The sequence below is a fragment of the Metopolophium dirhodum genome, chromosome 6 (genome assembly GCF_019925205.1).
Source record: "Metopolophium dirhodum isolate CAU chromosome 6, ASM1992520v1, whole genome shotgun sequence".
In the NCBI taxonomy this organism is placed as follows: domain Eukaryota; kingdom Metazoa; phylum Arthropoda; class Insecta; order Hemiptera; family Aphididae; genus Metopolophium; species Metopolophium dirhodum.
Genome location: NC_083565.1, coordinates 17785912 through 17809998, shown reverse-complemented (window position 1 = coordinate 17809998; position 24087 = coordinate 17785912). Strand labels below are relative to the sequence as shown.

General features: G+C 29.0%; 1 protein-coding gene and 1 pseudogene across 4 annotated transcripts in view; one reads left to right on the top strand and one right to left on the bottom strand.

The window, feature by feature from the left end:
* The window catches only part of LOC132947390 (ras-like protein rasC), a 160238-nt gene that overhangs the window by 51877 nt on the left and 84274 nt on the right, over window positions 1–24087 (top strand). For 2 of the 4 annotated variants that reach the window (XM_061017663.1, XM_061017667.1), the window contains one exon: window positions 61–114. The gene's annotated coding sequence lies outside the window, so the exon portion shown is untranslated. Of the gene's footprint in view, window positions 1–60; window positions 115–16745; window positions 18506–24087 lie in introns of those variants that run through there. The other 2 variants (XM_061017668.1, XM_061017666.1) reach the window with 2 other exon arrangements.
* Window positions 15893–16866, bottom strand: LOC132947392 (uncharacterized; annotated as a pseudogene).

Genomic DNA, 24087 nt, shown 5'->3' with positions numbered 1-24087 from the left:
AAATATATTTATTAGATATAACTACTATATTGCACTAACTTTAAATATTTACACTTTCAGCTGAACGTGACTGCTTATTGCGTCAAAATAAACCTGTGTTCCAGAGATCAAGGGGTAAGTTTTAATAATTTACATTAAGCATAATAAAACGCTCCATAATACTACGTTATATTTTGGTGCAAATAAAAACCATAACTTCTTATGTCATAAACGTTGGAAAAATCAAACTCTAAGACATAGTGCTTATAGCTTCTGTATTGGACATAAATTAAATTTTCAAACACTTCATTCGTGACGAGAGAATATGCCACGCTTGTGGCTTTTAACGTGTATATGGCATATGCGCTGAGTTTTATTTAATTTTCAACACTGTCAGGATATTTGACGTGTACCTTGACGAAGGGAAAATAACATGTATATCATTCGAATACCAAGTAATTTTCTGATATGTGCCACGTACCGATAGCAAATAAAACTGTTACAACAAAATCGTTTGGTTACACTTCAGACAAATTTAGAGAACAGCGTGAAAACCTAATAACATTTTATATTATACAATCAGTTGAGCAATTTATCACTCATGTTTTATAATAAGTATTAGTCTATGTATTTTTATGATAACAATACGTTTTTTGTTTCAACATTGAATATTAATGTACTGCTTTGGCGGCGACTCAATTGATCGGTGGTATAATATTCAGTTGTAAAGAAAAAAAATTGCATTCGATCTCTAACGGAACAGCACGATAACATTAACAATATATACAATACACTTGTGCACTTTCCTATTTATAAATCTGACATATCTGTAAAATACAAAAATATCGCATCGCATAATATTACTACTGCATATACCTCCTATACCGCGGTTTAATGAACACTCTGTGGCATTTCCGCCTTACCTCTCGTCGTCACCGGCAAACACATAATCGGCCGGAGGACGTATAATAGTCGTAATGGTTCCTCCTTCTCCTTTCCGCAATCTTCGACTTTTTGGTTTTTACGCCTAATGGTTTTCAGACGTCTGCTACCCTCCTCACATCGCTCCCGAAACCGTCGACAGAGGGTTCCATTTATATCTGTTCTGCTCGTCCCTCGCCGAGGTAGGTACTGCTAATAATATTCACCACGCGCGCTTTATTGAAAGCTATATATTGATTTGACGAGCCAGTATAATTCGCTTGTCACGCGATCGGAAATATGAATAATATTCCAGAAAGAAGGAATGATATTTATTTAACGGCGTTTTGTTATGATAAATTTATTGACGTACGGCTGCCTATCGATATATAATACTGCTGAATATTGTATTATTATTATTATTATTCTTTCAGTATAATTATTGTTTTTTTTTTTTTTTGTCAACCGCCTCACGCGCCCCAATCGGAAATTCACAACAATTGCAGTACTGACTAGTACTGGCGCACTTTTGGTAGCCAATACTGGTATGGTATCCTTAATATGACTTGATTATAAAAATTCATACATATCCAATTGGGCCAGTAAATAATGTATAAGGTATATTGTTATACTCATATTTTCCGACTAAATCGCCATTAAATAATACCGAAGAAACGCGAATGATCCCGAATGGATATGCATTCACTCATCAAGCCAGAAATTTCCTAAATATTATTCTCTCGATATCGTCGTTCACTTTAGGCGGATTGCAGCTGGTACAATTTAAAAATTACCTATATAACTACGGTTCGGGTAATCAATTAATTTCCAAAAATATTTAGTGATCAGAGAAATCGCAACTTTGTTTTACATCAAGTAATGGGAAACTCATATCTATATTATGAAAAAAAGATTTTGGCAATATTTTGAATTATGTTTGAGCATCACATGTATAATATTACACTATACCTAGGTACATTTTCTAAATACTATACATTATACACAAATTATTATATTATAAAGTGTTTGATGTAGAACGTAAAGGACTATTAGAAATTAAATTTATCTTATTTACCTTCCTAAACGGCTTTTAGATAAAACAGAATGACAAGATCAAAGTTATATTTGTAAAAATGTTTTTACTTTGTTTTCCATTCATAATTCAATTGAGGTTAAGTCTTCTAATAGAAATCTATTCAAAACTATTCTATAGGGACATTAGTTGTGTTCAGCATAATGATTTAGGTCAAGTTAAGTGAGTTCAGTTGTGATACTACATCAAAAAAGGACTAAAAATAAAATATAAAATAATTAGTGATTCAGTTGGATGGAATAACTTTAACCCGAACTTTAACTTACAATTATTAATAAATTATAATTTTAGAATGATATTATTACATAACTTTTCGTACAAAATAAGCAGTACTACAAAATATTGTTTGAATTTATAAATTCTAAATTTATCATCATTTTGGCGTGAATAAATACATGCTCATTTGCTTTTGTCAACTGAAGAGTGTAATATCAAAAGGAGAGGAATTTTTCACATTTACATGCAGATATTTCAGTAGATTTTTTGTTGTTGTTGCCTATTGTCTGTTAATTATTTTTCAAGAAATAATAATGAAGACTAACACAAAGGTTTTATTAAAGAGAAAACGCCATTTCATTAATGAACCAAAGAAATTCATTTTTTTGGGAACGGCGTTGTCGTAATACAAAACTGATACACCAGAAAACATTGTTACAACCGTTATTATATAATTATTATCATTAGCGAGTATAAGACAAAATGTTTTATGGGACATATTATGGTGTATTAATAATATTTTAATTAATATATAATAGCAATTAAATACAAATTAAAATTGAAAATATTTAATAAATACAATTTGTTTAACCAAATTATTGTTCAAATTCAATTAAATTGATTACAAGGCTAAATTTAAAAATGTTTAAAAATCAAATATCTAAGAAAAAAATCCATCAAGAAAATAAATACGTATAGTAAAACTGCCTGATATGAAGCTGTGGAGAAATGTGGTTTTAAGATAAATTGTATGAAGTAAAAAATGGAGTGAAGCAATCATAATGAAGAATTTAAACTATTAAAATTGGAAAAATTGTTGTGAAAAAATATAATTTTAAGCTTAACATTTAATGAAACCAAAGATAATGACATATAAATTAAAATCAATCAAAAAACAATGTAGAATTTAAAAATAAAACTTATTAAAAAACTTGAACATAGTTATCCATAATATATGGTAGTACACCATAATCATAGTTATAGGTACCCAAAAATATTATATTTAAAATACAAATTGGCAACAATATTATTTTTTAATTAAAGTATATTAAAATAAATCATAATGTTATTATAAATACAAAATTAAATTTGTAAATATTGATTAATGTTTAAGTAAAGTTAAGAAGGTAAGATTTTGTTGTGTACAATAAACTTAAATATTATGGTGAGATGATAACGGATCTTAAACATATTCAACACATTATTCTTACACATCACAAAAACATTTACTTTAACGTTAACTTTTTTATAACAACTAAAATAATGTTGAATTATTATAATCATAAAAAATTTAATATAATATAATTACACATCCATTAATTGGCGTTAGCGTTATACGCATGTCATTAAAACAGTACAAACAAATCTATGAAGAACATAAAAACAATAGATACATTTAAATAATTGAGAAATTTGCATACATAATAGTTTATAACTATTGTGCTAGTTCTTATTTTTATCGAATGACTAAAATCAGCCAAATCAAAATACCCGTACATTAAATAGCAAACATGCATATCTGATTTATAATTGTCAAAAACTCATACAAGCGCATAAAAAAGTGTTTATTTTCCTAAAATTTACCGTTAACAACTTTTTGTGACAAAACTATACGAAAAAACTGAGAACTGGAAAATAAAAAAAAATCACTTATTAATAACTCATACTAGGTAGTAAGTGTCAATTAGTGTTTATCCTCGGACGGTTTCTTCGGTGTATGGTTAAGCAAAAAAGGAATCGGTCCAGAGGGGCCACGCTACAGTAACCAATAATATTACTAGCTGCTTATATTCGTTACTCAGATTTAACGGTCAGCGGTGTAGAAAGGTTATAAAGAATTACGTTATCGAATTGGGTGGGCGCCCTTTTTTCTGTCTTTTTTTTTTTGTATTTTTTACAGCACGGTCAGGCTCGTGTATTATAATATTATATATATATATAATATACTGTCGGCCACCGACCCTTTCACGGCGATCCGGAATAATGGATTTATCGGGTTGGTGGATTGTCCCTGGCTATATTGTACCGTGATAGGTAGGTATATATATAGGTACACGCACCTATTCTAATATAGACGAAATGAAGTGAGCAAATAATAGACCGTTAAGCGTATCGTATACTGTCCGCGGTATATAGTACATAATGTCCGAAAAGTAAATAAATAACGATGTATATAAACATTTACGACTGGGGGGAGGGGGTATGTGGTACATTATGTGATGCGTACATAAAAGGTATTATACCTGCGCGTATTATAAAACGCCCTTTGCAAACGTCCCGCCGATAGATTTGTCCCGTTTTCATTATTAGGCTTACGGTTTTTATACGATACTCACATTGTATTCGTGCTTTATAATAATATATAAGAATTGTATGTTTAAAATGGAAAAGATATTGTACCTATTGTGGACGATATAATATTCAAATTCAAAAAATAATTATTATGTTAACACCTAATATAATTAGTACCTGCACTTACCTAATTATAATTTGGTATGATATTTTTCGGTATTCATATCGTTTGTTTTTTGTGACGATGATTAACAATGCTCTATAGGTATTCTTTTCAAACGAATACATAATATATACTCCCAAAAACGGAATTTTCGCGTAGAGTGCCGACGGTGGTTTGCTAATTGAAAGTGTTGAGAGCATCTAGATTCCATTATGCCATAAATTACAATATTAGTAAGTCTCCATGGAACAAAATACGGTATATTATTATCAATTATCATGTATTGATCTCATCCCAATATTAATTAAAATTTTTTTTTGAAGAATATTTTTTTTCGTTCAATATTTAAATTTATATAATCTCCTGCAACGTTGAAAGGCGGAGCTGGATGAAATGACCAAGGAGGTGAAATAACAGCGGCCCTGGTCTTTATACAATATATATTATTATATATACACCAAATTCCTATATCCTATATCCTACTTTTAAAAACCGGCCGAGCTCAAAAACCGAGCTACTGTTTAACTTGTATTTTTATAGCAAGAAATATTTTCCTTGGACAAACAACCGGAACCTTAAATAACCGGAAGTTTTAACTATCAATTTATTTTATGCTCCGATAAATGAAAAAGTTTAAAAAGTTTAAAAAGAAGGTTGAACGCATTTTTCTCTGGCTAGTTTTAAAATGTTTAAAGTTGTAACCATTCCGTGTTTTTTGTTCGATTCGGCGTTGATTACAAAACGAATATGGTAAACAGAAGAACAAACGACTGATACAAAAAAAAAAGAAAAAGAAATGAATAACTTAAAGAAAAATACATTCAAGCCATATCTATACCGAAAGTATACAATTAAAAGAATGTTCCCATGGAAATAAATTAAATTGTATATGTTGAGTAAAAATTATTAATAGGATGCTTAATCGCCTTAATATCTAAATAGCCACACCCACATTACTTTTCTCCGTCTTGTATGTGCGTAACACAGGAAATGTACGCACTGAGTTAGGTTTTAATTTTAATATAAGAGTGAATCGACCAATATTATCAAACTAATATGTAAAAACATTTTTTAAAAGTTTTTTTTGGCGTTCTTTCGACGTGTTAATTATAAGTGGCTAAGTGTGTCAAATATCACAATACGAAAATTATCATAACTAGCTTTAAAATTAAAATTTTGAAAAATATCTTCTGACAACACACAGAAAATGTTGTTAGTATAAGTTATAACCTTCATCATACTAGGTAACTTTACTCAAACAATAAAACTAACAAAACGTAAACAGCTGAACATAAATTTACCATGTAAGACAGATATAACAAATCCGAAGAGTGGCTTTATGGTAGTGACCTCTTAGAGAGTTTATCTTTTATCTGGTTTTCAGTTACCACGATGATAACCATTTCACAGGTAATAATAATTGTGCAGTATGATTTGGTTTCATCAATTAAAATATGCACCTCTATAAAGTTAGATTTAAAATGTTTTAAGAATATTTGTATGCATGCTAGTTTAACAATAACCCATTTGAAGTCATCATAATGAGACTAAGAATTGGCCACTCGCAAATCTCACACAGTTTTTTAATGGCCAAGGAAGAACCTCCAATATGCGCAACTTGCGGCGTCCAAATCACCATTAAACATATACTCACCGAATGCCGTACATATACCACAACCTCCGATCAAGCCTCAACCTGCCCGAATCACTCGCCAAAATACTCTACAATCATCCCAAAGCTATGGCTGACATCATGCAATTCATCACAGCAGAAAACCTTCAATCAAAAATTTAAAATTTAGTTCTCTTATAGTATATTCATATTTAACATTAAACATGTAATTTAAACATATGTACCTAAACCCAATGGCCTATGTTGCCGAGGGCTCTTTTCTTCTAAATAAAAAAAAAAATAACTCCCAATAAATCAATTTTGGACATTTGATATACTTGTTATTGTATGATGTTATGATATTATTAAATATTTAAACAAAATGTATTACGTCATAATACATGGGTGTTGAAAAACTTTTTTTAAAAATTTAAAAAAAATATTTAAAATTTAAAAATTATAGGTTAGTAGAAAATGTCAATTTAAACTTTGTTCTTAGGTTTGGAAAAAAAACACTATTACTTGTCATAATATTATTTTATAGTTTAATCTATGGTACAACAATATTTTGATATGTATAAATAAAAACATTAAGCGAAATGTGGTGTTTTTTTTTTATTACAGTTAGTACAAAATAAATTAATTTGCAACACTAAATTTAAAATAGCAATGAGATAAAGAAATGACGAATGTGGTCTATGGCTTGATATAATGTATGGTGCAATGAAAATTGCAAAGTGATAAATTATGTAAAAATAAAACCACACAAAACTAAATTATAAATATGAGTAATATGACACACAGGATATAGTAAGTGTGTTTTTTTTGTAACAACATTAGACATTAAATATTGGCAAGTTTTTTATATTTTTGACGAAGTCAATATTTTAAAGTAATTTTTTAATTTCTATATAGAATCTCTGTTTGTTATTTCTAACAATTCATATTAATTATAAAAGTTTCAAATTAATTTTTAAAAACGTAGTTAAATAATAAGATTAAAATCTTAATATTTAACCAAATTCACGATATATTTAGATCACTAAAGTTGCTTTAAAACAATATGTTGAAAAACAAATTGAGATGTTATGTACAATTTATTATTTTAGTATTTAAATGCTAACTTGTATGGAAGTCAAAGTAAAATGATGACTATAATATTATTTATATTTATATTATGTTATTTAGTATTCAAACATAATTTATTATTATAATTTAACTTGCTCATATTTGTTATATTATTCTTGATTAACATTACATTATTCATTATATTCTCGATAGAAAAAATGTTCTTGTCTGTTGAGTTAATTTAAATGTTGAAATTGATATCTTTTATGTAATTTAAACAGTACGTTTTCTTTTAACTGTTAAGGTTATTTGAAAAGCCTTAAGGTTTTTCTACAGAGTAGGATAACTCAACAAATCAATCGTTTGAAGCAAAAAACACTTATAAGAAAAAAAAAATGATTCTATCTGTGGGAATTCAAATCACCGTGTTTCTTTGTAGTTTTTTTATTTGTTATTTACAAAATGTTTAATATTAATTGAATTTATAACTGTAATATTTTTAAATTATGATACATGAAGACCGTTAAGTAAGATTGATTCGGAGAAAAACAATATTACTATAACGTTAAGTAGTAGATTGTTTAAACAGCTGCGAGTTCTAAAGTAAATTCTATATACTGCGTAACACGCACACTATAATTGAAGTCTGAATTTATCTTTTGTTGTTGTAATGAATAATGTTTCTTTAAACTTCATTGTCTTACTAAAACGTGATCACGTATCGCGGAGACCTGCCGCAGCTAGATATGACTTAAACTATATATGGATTTTAGATACTCTGAAGAGCGATTGAGTTGTTACCTCAAGTGCTGACATTGAATAGTGGTTCTTTAATTAACACTAATGTCTTAACCTGAGATTGTTTGTGTTTTGAATTATAGTTAATATGGCTTATACACTTATAGAAAATCATAAAACTAATTGGATATTGCAGTAGGTACAATATTGAATTTGAATTCCTTTGGTAAAATATTATTTTAAATTAATGTAAATACAAGTAGGTATACAACCTATACATAGGTACATAAATATGTATATCATTTACAATAAATTAATTATTGTAACTATGTATGTGATCCGTTATTATAGGTACTACATTCAAATTAAATTACTAGGTAATAAATTACAAAAATATTAATTGTAGTATTTTGTATTCTAAATTTCTAAATATTATTAAAATTCTTAATAATATTATTTATTCTATGGGCCATTCTCTATTACTAATTAGCGTACACAATTACTGTGATTACTCATTAAAAGTGTCATAATGCATTTGAGTTTAATGTGTTTGAACAGAAGTTAAAATTGTTATTTTGCTGAATATGTTTTTATAATGTATAACAATAATTTTATTCAACCTTTTATAAAAAAAAAGTTTTTTTTAAAACTCAAAACATAATTTATCATCTGTTGATAAGTTGGATCCGGATAATTTACCAAGTTTAATAAGTAGGTACCTACTAATAACTCATGCATACTTTTATTTTATGAAAACGACCATAATATATAACTAAAAAATAAAATAATAAATAATTTAAAAATATTGCACAGATTTTGTTTCCTTATATGTAAATATTATTTGTTTATATCTACTTGTATTTAAATATTCCATTTGTATGGACAATAATTTTATTTAAAGAACACATTGCACGTAAATACTATACGCAAACACGTGTATGTAATTATATTGAAATTTTCGTGTGGCATAAAACACGCATGTACTACATTCCAAAATATCGTGTACCTATTGGTATTATATTCTTTCATAAAAAAAACAATGTATAATAATATGTACGGATGGTGTGTGTATACGTATTGTGTGTATAGGTGCGATGCATTATTTAAAAACTTTACGTGTTCGAAATGACAATACACAAATATAATAATAGGGAGGTATACTTAAAATACCTTCACAGATTTACGGAATGTGAAACACATAAATGAAATTGAAAAAAATAAGCACTTCGTGAATGAATATGAGCTTGTCGGACGTAGGGCTCACCGATGGAACAGTGTGTGGTTAGGTGGAAAATCATGTGTGACCAAACGTGGGGTGTGCACAAGTGTATTAGATAGAATAAGAGTAAACGAGGTGCGAGAGATAATGCGCGTAGATGAAAAACGGTGAACAGGTGTTTGTGGGAAACATAATGTACAAACCAGAGACGAGTTTTCATTACATTCCAAACGAATTATAACTACTACATGCGAGCAATAAATTCTTTGAGCTTCTTTAATTTCCGAGCACGCACATAATTTCTATACCATATTTTTGTTTACACTTAGAAACTAACTTAAAACCTCGAAACGACCAACACACCAGTCGTATATTATACTTCAAATAATCACCAAGGTGATGAAATATTATATGATAAATGATGACAATTTCATTGAGTTAATACTAGAATATCTACATATAATATTATTATTATTACTATTTATATTTTCAATGTTATAACTTATAACTTATAATAGTGAACCATTTTCTTGACACGCCTACACCATAATGTTCTAGCGTGTGGTTGATTTCGGTTCAAAGTTACTGTTACGCGTTAAGAATATTACTATCGACACGTTTTTGCTAAATTTACGATGCTCAGTCATGTTATAAATGTATTATTTCTTAAAAGTAATATTATTATATTGTGTATCCACTGTTTTTACTGTCCCAAACGATGCTTTTATATTTTCCCCTGATAACTTTAACACTTAAAAAATAGAGAATATAATAATAATGGAGAAGACCTTACAATATTTTATGCATATTGATAAATCACTAACCTAACCTATGTAGGAATAGCGCTAGTAATACCTAAATATTTTATGATAAATGAATCTATATCAATATATTTTCTACAAATAATTTGACAAATTAAAAATGAAATGTCTCCAAGTAACACAATAGTCATGGTCAAAATTATAATTGTTTTAAGTTCAAAAATTAAATGTATTTACCTTACCTCCAAAGATAATTAATAGCTACATGCCTACATAACACATATCCCAAACCAAATAATATTATAAGCGTCACCTGAAAAAAAAAAATTATTAATTATAAAATATGTAGGTATGGCCGTAAGGGTAGGTACTAAAAAAAAAAAAACAAATTAAATAAAAGTATAATAAAGTATGTTTTGTTTATTACATCTATCTCATAGTCTTATCCACGACTGATTACTTGATTACTATCAATTCGGCCATCTTATAGTTGATCAAACACATTTGTAAAATATTAGAAATAATAACCAAAAACAACATTAACGAACAACCAAAACGTGTGAGCACTAATGGCTTGTACAGTTGTACACAACAATCTATTTTATTCGTATGTGTATTTCATTCAAAAATACCCATGATAATTCTAGTTGAAATTAAAATTTCTAAATGGCATGTTTCTTAATATAAATAAACTTTAATGTATTTCTTTCGGGGGAAAAAAAAAATGCAATATTAATATTTTATTTAATTATAATTTATCTGACCATGTTTTATTTCGCTCCACTCAAAAATGTATAGGTGTTTTATTGGACACGATACTTTTATTTAATCTACACATTATATTTTTAATAAGAAAAAAAGCTCTCTTTGTATTTGGCTTGATTAAAAACGCAATCGTTCAGATTTCAATGAACCGTTTACATTTAAAAATCTTTATACAATCATTATACGTTTGAATGTGGAATATTCGTCAATTATTTGGGAAACTTATAAAAGTAGTTATTATGCGCTAATTGAAGAAACTCAAAATTGGTTTTAACAAGCCTCTTCACTCGAGCCATGACAATCAGACAATATATCCTCAAATGTCTAAATCAAAGTTCCTTAAAATATAGGAAAAGTAAATTATCATATCATATACATGTTCTGTATAAACTACTTAACAATATAACATTGATGAATACTATTTTCAATATTAATACTTAAATAATAAAAATCATAATGTCCGTAATAATAATCTCTTTTACATTCCACCACTTTCAAAAAGTATGTATTGTGCACTTATAAATATTTTGTTATCTGTTCGTAATTCTCAGAATAATATAAAAATTTTAAATTCACTAACATAATATATATTTATACTTGTGTTTTTTCAACAAATGTTATATTATTATTATTTGTTATTTAATATTTTAATATTAATACGTCTAATAATCATTGTATCAAACATATTTTGTACATTTGGCTACTGGACGATTTTAATAATAAAATCGTTTCAGAACATATTATATTCTATTGATTTTGTACTACGTTTTAACCAAGCTATTTCACTGTTGTTGTATTGCAATAACTTTTTTAAATAATATTCAATTTATAAAAGTTTTTCTTAGTTATTAAAATCCATATCATTTAAGAGTTGATAATAAGGTAACAAAGTCAATATAACTTTTACATAGAAAATAATATAATTCAATTCGCTGTTATATTGGGGATATCAAGTAATTTAATAGTTTGTTTTTAAGCAAATTATATACTTACTTCTGTATGCGTTTTAATATTTTACCATCCAATATTCAAACTTTAACATAACTGTATTAGATTATATATTATGAAGTTACAATATCAAATTATGTACAATATCTAAAGAACGTGGGTAAAATATTTTCAAGAAATAATATACGGTTTTATTTACAAAGTGTTCAAACTCTAAACAATGTATAATAAACATAATATTATTTTATTAAAATATTAACAAAACACAAACATTTTTAAAGCTTTGATATTATAATACGTCTAACTTATGTTATTCAGCAATAACCGAATACTATATATGAGTTTTAGCTTTTTTTTTTTTTAAAACCAGTCGAGACGAAATTATTATATTGTATCAACGTGTAGTTTCTTTTGCTTCTATTGATCAATATAACATATAAAAAATATTCCAAATAATCAAATTAGATAATCATAGTAAGTCGCCAGATAGTAAGAGCATAAGAATACAAGTTTGCAGTGAAATTGTTTCATTTGGTGCTAATATGAATCGATTATAATAAATAAATCAACTGCCACATTTAATATTGTGTACATATTATTAGTATTGATTGTTTTCATAATACCATAAAAAATATTAATGCAATTTTTATTTGTTTAAATCTGTTTTCGAGAACACTGCGTCAGCAGTTCAGTTTATGACATAAAAAAAAACTATCTCATATTGACGTTTTTTTTTTATTGTAAGCCTAACCTAGTGAAAAACGCTGTTAGTACCAAAATCCCGACAACCGGCTTAATGGTAGAACCCGGACGAGGAATGTGGAGTAAATTAGTTTATAGATCTATGGTTTCGTTTTCACTAAAGAAGACCATTATAACTGTTAATAACAGTACATAATGGTCTTCTTTAGAATGGACAAATTCAATACAAAAATAATATATATAGGGCTTGTTTCTACCCATTAGAATTTATGCCAAATTATGTAATTCCACAAATGTACACATGAGATTTGAATTTTATCAGTTGTGCATCACATTAAATGAAATTAGAATAGAAAAGAAAAACCATGTGATTTCTTTCTATTAAGACATTTGTATGGACAATGACCAGTACTTTATAGTATATGTATATTTTTTGCAATTTTCATTTGTAACTACTGAATTTGAGCTAAATTAAAATAGTTATAATATTATATACAATTTGTATTATATAATTATTGTATGCTTATATAATTATATTAAACAGCTATACTAGACACTCAAATTGTAAATTTTTTTTCGCAAAGTTTAGTAAAGAATTTGTATGAATACAAACAAAATGTGATACAGTGAAGACATTGTTAATTTTTCCAGCTCTCTTAAAAACAAAAACAAATTTGTTGCACACAGTTTTTATGCAAATATATTAAAGTACGTAATTTGTCCGAATTCGTACTCCCGCTCACGACATTTAAGCTAAGTATTTCTTCTAACGTTAATTATTACTATTATAAACATTAAACCTACAATTTATTACTGTTATTATTCAAATTACTAATTTCATTATGAAACAACTATCTTATGAATAATAGTAAAATAAATCTCTGGACCAATATAGAACTAAACTTATATGACGTATAGAGCAAAATACCATAACAGGTGTTTTACTCAGAAATCTTTAAAAGTAGTTTGATAAGACTTATATAATATATAATATGCGTTAACTGGTAAGTAATAAGTCCTGAACATTTAGCGAACCAAACTTACTATTATGTCTTATACCCATATAACACTACCAAACTAACAGTCACAAGAAGTTAATATTCAATATTTAAAAAAAACGGTAGCTACCTATATATACTTACCATACGTGCTGCATACATCTGATGGTATTATAATATCTAGTTTGATATAAAATATATAATTTCAATAGATTTACATTTACCTATTTTCTCATGATATTGTTGTTTAAATCACTACTGTGTATGTAGGTAGCTACTCTGCTTACATATTATAGGTAATAGTTTTGGATTTGGCGAACATTTCATGAAAATAAAGTTGTGGCAGTATTGATTTATTTATTTGAGTAATCAACGAGAACTTATGGTGTCAATAAACATTTACCAAGATATTAGGTTGTATTTTAACAGTTATGGAGTGAACACGTTTGGCAAATGGTTGTCAACTTACCGTGATACAATGAAGTCGTGCACTCGTGCGTCAAACAAATGAACACTAATCGTATTATATTTATAATTAACTTCTGAAGTCAAACTAAAACTGGTCCAAAAGAAACAAACACTGTTGTTTTATTTACTTTGGTACGGGTGCGGTCAACTGTCAATGATTACTGACATCGATTGTGTGCATTTTTAGGTACCTGCCTATATATGTTATGAATATTATGTAGTAGTTTGATAGGTACTTCAGTACTTGCAGCTATCGTGAGTAGGGTTTTAAAATTTCATGAAATATTTCATTTCCATGAAAAATAAAAATAAAATGTTTATTATATCTAAAAGCTTATAGTCGTCAAATTCCAAGTGAACATTTTTAAAAGTTTGTTTGTTGTATGTAACATATTTACATTTAATTTATAAGTTGTTTAACAAATCTATAATATAACAAATTTAAACATTGCCTTTTAACTCATAAACCAACTCAACATCATAACATATTGTTGAGAGCCATTGCTCTGCGAAAGCATATTATACTATATTATAATTATATTATATTATATTCACAATTTAGGTATATAGACATAAACCACTCTTATAACAGTCGTGAATCGTGACCTTTTACAATATACAAAATATGATCTAAATACTAAATAAAAGAGTCCAGAGCACCTTCACATAATCATAACATCACTCAGTCACACACACACACATATACGACTTTTGTACACCTAATAATTACTGAAAATATACACTATTATTTAATTTACTGGTTGAAATTGCCTTAAACTTTATTTCAAACCATTATCGTTTGGATCACTGAAGGTCCACATACAACAATATTTTAAAACGCATAAAAAAAATGTTTTTACTCTCAAAATAAATGCTAGGAATATTTTTCAGCACTACATATATAATATACAAATATGAAATAATAAATCAACAAAAATAATATGTTTCTCTATATTTCTAAGTGTGTAATCAATATATTATTTCTAATCATCTATAACCAAACACGTTTAAAAGAAGAGAAAATATTTTTCATAGTTTCATTGAAATATTTCAAGAAGAGTGAATTTTTCAATTTTGAAATATTTCAAATTCAGAACCCTAATCGTGAGTCATTTGTGTCCACCGAAAATACGAACTATTTGTTGTTTCATAACATAAGTCGTAACTATAATAGGGTCTTAATATTATAATGTATTGTAGAAGGGTTTTCAACGAAAACGTTTATATTATAAATAATTATTGGGATTTTTTTTTAATCTCGCGAGACAACCGCGTTAATCAAATACCGCGATCAATACCCAAACAAATATCGTGTGGTGAAATAACTTAACGCATCGCCGAATAATCCGTTCATAAAATACGCCCGTTTGTAAATAAATGAATAAAACACACGGTAAATATTGTGCATTACGCGTGGTGCGGTTTGTAAACATTTCTTCAAAGGGATGGCAATAATAACATATTCCAAATACACAGTGATTTAGTTTATGATTCACGAATTACTCATTGACATAGGCGGCGGGTAAATAAAATCATAGCTTAATACGTTTTTCATAACTAAATTGAGAAGTAATATCGTACATGATACGATCACAGACATTATAGCTACACGGCTGAAAAAAAATATATAATATTTATACTCTATACAGTGTATAAGGTATGTATGTGCAACCAAAGTAAATAAGTAAATCAAGTTCTTGAAAAAACTGAAAAAGATCACAAGTTATACTATACTTATCCTATACAATTTTTAGGATAAGTAGTATTATCAATATTTAATATTATAATAATGCACTCATATATTATAGTATAGACTTCAGGGTGTCATCCCATTGCTTTTATTCTAGTCAGTATAACATCGTATTTATTTATTTTTATTTATTTATTATTAATTCAAACGGGTAGAACCCAATTACAATTTTTTATAATTTAATAACAATTTTGTAGACTTAAATCTATTAAGATATACAGTAAATAGTATATGTATAATAAAAATATAATATTAAAAACAATAAAAACAATATAAAAATATAATATAGACAATAATAATATAGGTAGCAGAAATAATTTAAAGATGCGCAATATAGTTACAAAAACAATCAAAAGAAGGAAAACTAAATAGATCTATCTGGACGTCATTAGTTATTTTCATTAATCTATTAATAGGTGAACAAAGTGCGTAATTAGTTCTTTGAAATGGAATGTAAAATGTATTTGCAGATCTAGTTCGACAATGAGGAACATTAAAATTTAAGCAGCTGAGTAATTCGGGACAATTTAAAAAACCATTTACTATTTTATATAGAAATTTCAAATCGATGATTTTTCTCCTTTCAGCTAGAGTGGTCATATTTAATTGGTTTAATAACGGTGTATATTGAGAGTGTGGTTTACGTGGTATATTGCATTTGTAAGAGATAAAACGAAGAAAACGATTTTGAATAGCTTCTAAACTCTGTATATGAACAACACTAGAGGGTGACCATACGACCGAGTTGTATTCCAGAGAAGAACGCACTAGTGAAAAATACAGAATTTTTAAGGCATCGGAATTTGTAAAATCTTGACAAGTTCTATTAATGAAACCTAATATAGTTGATGATTTTTTTTCATGTTTAAATAATGTTTATTGAAAGAAAAGGTTGAGTCAAATGTAACCCCCAAATCGCAAATTTCAAAAACGCGTTTAAGTACAATATTATTTATGGTATAATCATTAATTATTGGAGATCGAGACCTAGTAAACGACATTATTTTGCACTTATCAATATTTAACGGTAAATTGTTTAAAGTACACCAAACAGTTAGTGTATTTAGATCATTTTGAAGGAGAGCTGAAACAGAATGTGATTTAATTAAACGAAAGATTTTCATATCATCGGCAAAAAGTAATTTATTAGAATTGAGAAGATGTAAATCATTTATGAATAATAAAAATAACAATAGGGCTAAGTGAGATCCTTGAGGAACGCCTGATGGAATATTGAAAGGATCAGAGTGAAATTTTTTTAATTTGACAGTTTGCATTCTGTCGGTTAAGTAGGAAGCCAACCAAGACAAAAAAGGATCACGAATACCGATAGAATACAGCTTAATTGAGAGAATATTGTGATTTATTTTGTCAAAGGCCTTTGCAAAATCTGTAAAAATTTAAGTACTAAAGTATTAGTATTAGTATCGAAGTTAATTTTTTGAAAAAATTATTTATTACATTGGAGAGCAAATATTATTGTGACTATTTATAGCAGCGGTTTTAAACTTTTGGTGAACACACACCCCCTATAATGGAAGACTTTTAGAAATCGTGGTTCCCCAACCTATTTTAATTCAAATACCTTTATATTTTTACAAAATATCTCATGTTATCATAATCATTATTTATATACTTATTTTATATTACAAAGCACAAACCTAAGTAGCTACATAAAAACATACACGGGGGACGGAGTGGCCGAGCGGACTAAGGCGTCGGTTGTGACGCACACCGACGCTGGTTCAAACCTCGGTTCATGGGCGGCATTTTTTTTCGGGCAAGTCACGGTGTCATGGTGGCATGGCAGATACCCACGGGTGCCCACTAAAAAATCTGCCAGAACTACACACACGTGTTACACTTACAGTTCCCTCCCCTACAAACAAAAACAACCAGCTAATGGCCATAGTTGCCGGGCTTCACGATCAATAAAAAAAAAAAAAAAAACATACACATTTATAATTATTTTTAATACGCATAATTTTTCTTAAGAATGTAATATTTAATTTTTAGATAGAGCCACCGCGACACGATTGCCGTAGACCCCCAGGAGGCCACGGACCATAGTTTAAGAACCACTGATTTATAGTAAAATATTATTAGTATACCTAAATTCTATAAGCTTGATACAAAACTGAAATGTTTGTTTTCGCGATTCTTTAAAATTGTAGAAAACCAATTATAGAGATAACTTATGTAAATATTTTAAAAGTTTAATAATTAATTTTCATTAAGTTATATTCAAACAATTGTTTAAGTTTTAAGACTTGAAGAATATGAAGAAGAATATGGGTGGATGAAAAGTAGGTACCTATATTAAATTAGTTGGTGGGCGGGTATGAATGATAAATAACACCACCATGACACTCCTTGTATATTTAGTATAACAAAATTCGGTGGGTTTTTTTTTTAATATGCTTTGTATTACTTATTATTTATTTGTTTTTGATAGACGATTCCGAGTAGATTATTAATTAATAATTATTAACTTGCCAAATACTTAGGTTATTTCACTGTTCCTATCGTATTATAGTAATGTATAATATTAAAATAATTCTCATCAAAAATCAAGATGTCCAAACGACTTCGCCAGGCATGATTATCATATTTTATACTTTAAAGCATCATTATAATATTATTCATCACAAAATATTTTATGTTGTTTATCAGAGTTTGCCGAGATAAGCTCCGTGAACGACTAACGGACAGCTGGTGCGGTGCAATATACTATTACTACTACACGCGGTTAGCGACAATAAATTCCCAACGTTCGTGGTACCAATACACACCTAGGTTGATATCCTCGCGCGTAAGTAGAGTATATTTTAGAAAATCGATTTATGGCGATTTCTGGTTATCGGTGTGAAACATAGATAGTTATATCGTAACGTCGTATACTGATGGCTGGTCGCAAAGTAATAAGTGTACAAACCGTCCAGCATCCACAACGGTCGTTGACGTTTTATTATAATTACATTGTTATGGTAATAACATCTACGCCCGCTGACTTTGTATTTAGTTATCCTCTTGTCCCTCATTTCCACCCATCTCTCTCATCCCCGCACTGGGCTTCGCCGGCGGTGGTTTTAATCCGTAGGTACGCGGTTAATTTACTTCGGTTTTGCTGTAGCCCTAGGTATATAGGTAGGTACTGGTGATGACCGCCGCAGCCGCACGCCATCACCGGTAACTGATGTAAATATATGTACCGGAATTAATCTTACACAACACTGCTCATAATATTATAATATTGGGCTACCACTGGATCACCTTAATGTCTGACATATTTGTAGTACCAACATCAAGGATTATAAAGAAGCATCGTGAACCAGACTATTAACCTATAATTAATGCATGGGTCGTGGTTTACAACTAATATCAGACGATAGATTATCATTAAATAAGTATATAAGGATGAAAAGAAAGAGAGCAATAAAGCAATGTATTAAAGTTTCATGAATGAATAATATAAAATATTTTCCAAAAACCTGTGTATATACTTTTCAATATTATAGTGAATGTTTTTCGTTAAAACAATCACTCGTCATATTATGTACTTTATAAATTATAAATGTATATTTTATTATATAATCTTTAAAGTTGTATTTCTTCAATTAAATGTGTTGAAAGTCACCGGAAAATAATGGTATCAACATTCGTAGTGAACGTAGACAGACTTTTCGATATGCGATTATGCACTGTAGGCGATTGTCGACATTCATATTATAGTTGATATGGTTAGCAAGGGAATCTTTAATAACAATAACCAAACTGTAATTGTAATAATTATAATAATAATATGTAAATAAATAAAAAATTTGGGCAAATTGAAATGTCACCGTGCATCAAATAATATCTATTGACACCCTAGAATGTAGGGTCCTAAGTACTAGCATCGCTGCGATTTTCGCCCATTTCACACTCGGCAAGGGAAGAGGAAATTAAGCAGGAGTATGAATACCTCCGCAAATCGATTTCGCACGAATTTCATGACAATTATACAGATCGTTAAAGTTGTTCAATTAATGTTCTCAATATTTCCATCACAATGGATTGAGAAAATAAAAAATACTATTACATTATATATATAACATCCCTGTGGAAAACGATCCTTATAACGTGTTCGGGCGTGCGTGTATAGACGAAATATTACATCCGAGGAAAAGACTCACGCGTACGAAATATAATATATATTTTTATTATTGTTATTCTATTGTTTTTGTGGTTTTTGTTGTTGTTATTGTTGAGGCGAAATGCGGAGGCGCTCCCTAGGAGACCGAACAATGTCGGGCTGTGCGATCATTTTTTGCCATCATAACCACCGAAGTTCGGCCCGGAGCGTCGTTTTTACGGCTCTCTGGTCTCGCTATCGAACCTTTCTCGGGCCCGACGAATCGTATTATATTACCACCGCTGGTAGACGACATGGTGTTATAATAACAAAATGCCAAAAATAATAATATTACACATGTTTAGTATATAAAATAACAATATGACGTACTTATAGTTTTAAGCACCATAAAATATTTGAACACAGGCTTTCCATCCGAAACACACAACATGATCCTCGCGGGTCATCGAACGCCGAAGACGTAATAAAATAAATGTTATAGCATATACATACAATCGTTTATGTGCATCAGAGTGGATTCGATTTCATTAATCGTATTAAATAATTAATGTGAATTAAAAAGGCATACGCACATAACTCCCGAATTAACTTGATGCAACGCGCAATAATAATTGCAATTAAAGGTGTTAATATGTGAATGTGATGCGACTCGACACTAAACGTTATGAGCGAGCGAATGAACAACCTAAATATAATAATATGATATAACCATAAAGCCCAATGGAACTTAGTCATTTAACTAGTGTGTTATCAATTGATAAATAATATATAATCAAATGAGCGATAATACCTACAATAATTGAATGATCACATCTATTAATGTGACATGACTGCGTCTTTACCTTTGCTGCAGTTCCTTGTAATTATAAACGACGGTAATAATATATGAAGTATTAACGAAGTTAACGACTTTAACGACGTTAACGTATACTGAAAACCTAATTTTTGTAAGTTGTATAATATTTTTAGATTCTGAGCGGAGCAATGAATATATTGATTTTACAATTATGTGTTTTTTTGTGTGTCTGTATACACGATGATTAGTTGAATTAATAACTATTTGATTTCCAACTTTGAGGGTAGTTTCTGATAGAAAATTGGTTCTATTAGGTTCTTTTGAAATGTCAAATTTAAAATAACTAACATTTTTTTGAAATAGTCAGAGAACAATAAGAAAAAACGGGATATAATACGCTTTACCACTTTTTAACGAAATGAATATTGTTTTTTTATAGTAACTCAAAAACGTGGAGACTTTTCACCAATCGTTAATATCCAAATTTACATACATGATAACATTTTAAAATAATTTGTCTTTTTTTAGAGCTATTGATATTTTATAGATATTTAACATTTTGAATTTTAGATTCTGAGTAGGGCGATGAATGTATTGATTTTTACAATTATTTGTTTTTTCTAAATATTATATTTTACATTTTTTTTAAATTTTTGTGTCTATTATCACCGTTTGGGGCAGTAAAACTAGTTAGATTTTCTTTAACAGTATCTTGTTCGATGGAAAAGTGAATCTAGTTGGTGTATTGGGGAAATCAAAATTCCAAATTCCAAATAGTTTTCAAAAGCATTTTCATTTTATTTCATAAATAGTCTGAGTTCGAATTCGGACGAAATTAGATTTAAACAAAGAATAACGATTGTGGTTATTTTGTTGTAATTTAAAAATATTATTCCTGCTACCTACCTACTTAAAACTTTTGAAGTATATTATTATATTATATTTAGAGTTTTAGACACACAATGATATTTTTTAAATGTTATTTATTCGGCAAAAGTTAATTTACCTCACTATAACCTACTTTATTACTAATAGTAAAATAAATTACATTAATAGCAATAATATCATAAAATATACTTAGTAATATAGTGTGACAGACCGTTTTCGCTCTGAATCGTTTTTCATATGCAATGATTTATCACTGAATTAAAATTTAACGCATCTGTTACAGTGATCCACTCGATACCTGTTACACAGCATAATAGCCCACTTTCCCACCTTTTTTATCATTACAATTTAATTTTAAAAGCATAATTCTGTAAAATAATATCAATCTTATAATATATACACTTAATTAGTCGAAACGTTTAAAGTTTGCAAATATACAAATCCTGAACATAATAAAAAATAAGTTGACGGAATAATAATATAGCCTGTGTAAACAGTTTTAAAATAATGGCAACCAGAGATTCATTAATTTTTAATTATTTAAAATCAACATAATTATTATAAACGTTGTTTTAATTTATAAAACTTTGAAAATTTGTCTTTCATAAAGCGTTAAGACGTTAAAATATAATTACAGTAAATAGAGCGTATTGTGACTGTTCGACGCGCCCACAGCGAAGTACACGAATGAGGGTCAGCCGGTGCCCAAACGACATCCTTGACCAATGTCACCTGCTGCCACCCGTCAGCATCCCTTAGAGGCGTCTATCGTCTTCTCGTCAAACATTGTGGTACCAGTGTACCACGGTATTTATTTGGGACGACAACAGCAGCACAACATTGACTTTGAGACAAGGCCTCTCCAGTGCCGACAGGAACGACCTACGACGACCTTGTCGCGGTTGTTCTGCTGCTGCTACGGCTGTTGACTTTGCCGTCACTTTCGGCCACGGCTATAATAGATAGCTTTTGACGCACTCCTGAGACACAACGGTTTCGGCGGAAGGTGTTTTCCAGTCTTTGGATCTGCATTTCTAATTTCTGTAAAGACTTCTTCAAATTCTACCAACTTGTCCCGAAACTTTCAGTATAACAATCCATGGTATATTCATTTATGATGATGTCATACTATCGTCACGTGAAATAGATGAAATGTTCGTCATTCGGACCACAGATATATGGGTAATAAATTTAACGACCTCTTAAGTGCCGTCACCAGTTTTAAGACTTCGGTTAGCTCGTCCAACTCCTTGAAATCTGCCGAAGTTAATGTCGTCGTCATCGGTTGTTGGTCAAGGAGCTCACTGATAGCACAGACAATTTTCGGTCTCACGGTCAGTGTAAGGTCGTCAACTGTGTATGCGTCATCTTCCGTCAGCTATGCTTTGTCGTCCGTCATGTAAGCGTTGTCTTCCGACGAATGACACCATCGGCTATGGGTGTGGAACTCGAGCTGCTGCAAGCTCCCAACTTTCTTAACGTCCTGGCGTAGTAACGTTGTATTTTTTTGTAAAACTTTCCCTATTTTTTCATACTTTACGTAAGGTTAGAAAAATAATTAAATAATAAATTCAGAAATTAAATATTATATTCGACAAAAATACTGTAATTCGAGGAATGGCTATCGTCACACAATGTAAACTGATTCAAAATGTGTACTAGGACGCATCAATAAACAACAATAAATAATAATATATAACAATCAATTGTTTCTTATCACTTAGAATAATTTTCATACTAAAATTTGAGGACTTAAAATAATTTCATTAGTTTAGGTACTTTAATACGGTATTCAGACCTAATTAATTTATTGACACTCGATCGAGTACCAGTCAGCATCGCAATATACGCAAGGTAATTTTCAAAATATTTAGATTAATACTGTGCATACCACTAATGTTATCAGTGGCTCTAAATAAATAAAAAAACTTTTAAAATCAAAATACATATTTCATTTCATTTCTTCAATACTTTATTTAGATAGGAAAGATAGGTAAATACGGAAAATAATACAATTAATGAGAACATATTATATTATTAATTTATATTTTATATAAATCTATTATATTGAGCATATTTTTCATACTATATTTATTTAGTGAATAGATTAATTCCTATTTTTATATTTTTTGTGAATATAGTTGTAGCTTCTGGTTCCTTAAAATGATTAGGTTACATACTTACATGTGAACCTATACAAGAGAAAATTGTGAGAAACCACAAAAAAATTGTATAACAAAAGTCAAATATAGATAAACATTTTATTGTGGTTTTTTCAATATTCTGTACAGGATTCCTAACGGCAATTACTATCCAAAGAACGATATTTTCGATCAATTATACTGTCCAGATGATATTTTTCTAAGTAATTAACCTTAGTATATAATGCTCCAAACGCTAATTTTATTAACACGTACAGCAGCCAGCTGTAGGTACCAAGGTACCTCACAATTAAAAGTCTTGCGGAAGGAAATGCGTGTAAATGCTTTTGGTATCTACGTTTAACAAATATTGCTTCGTATCTTTTTAACATAGAATATTATAACATTTAAACAAAACATAGAGTTTAAGTGAA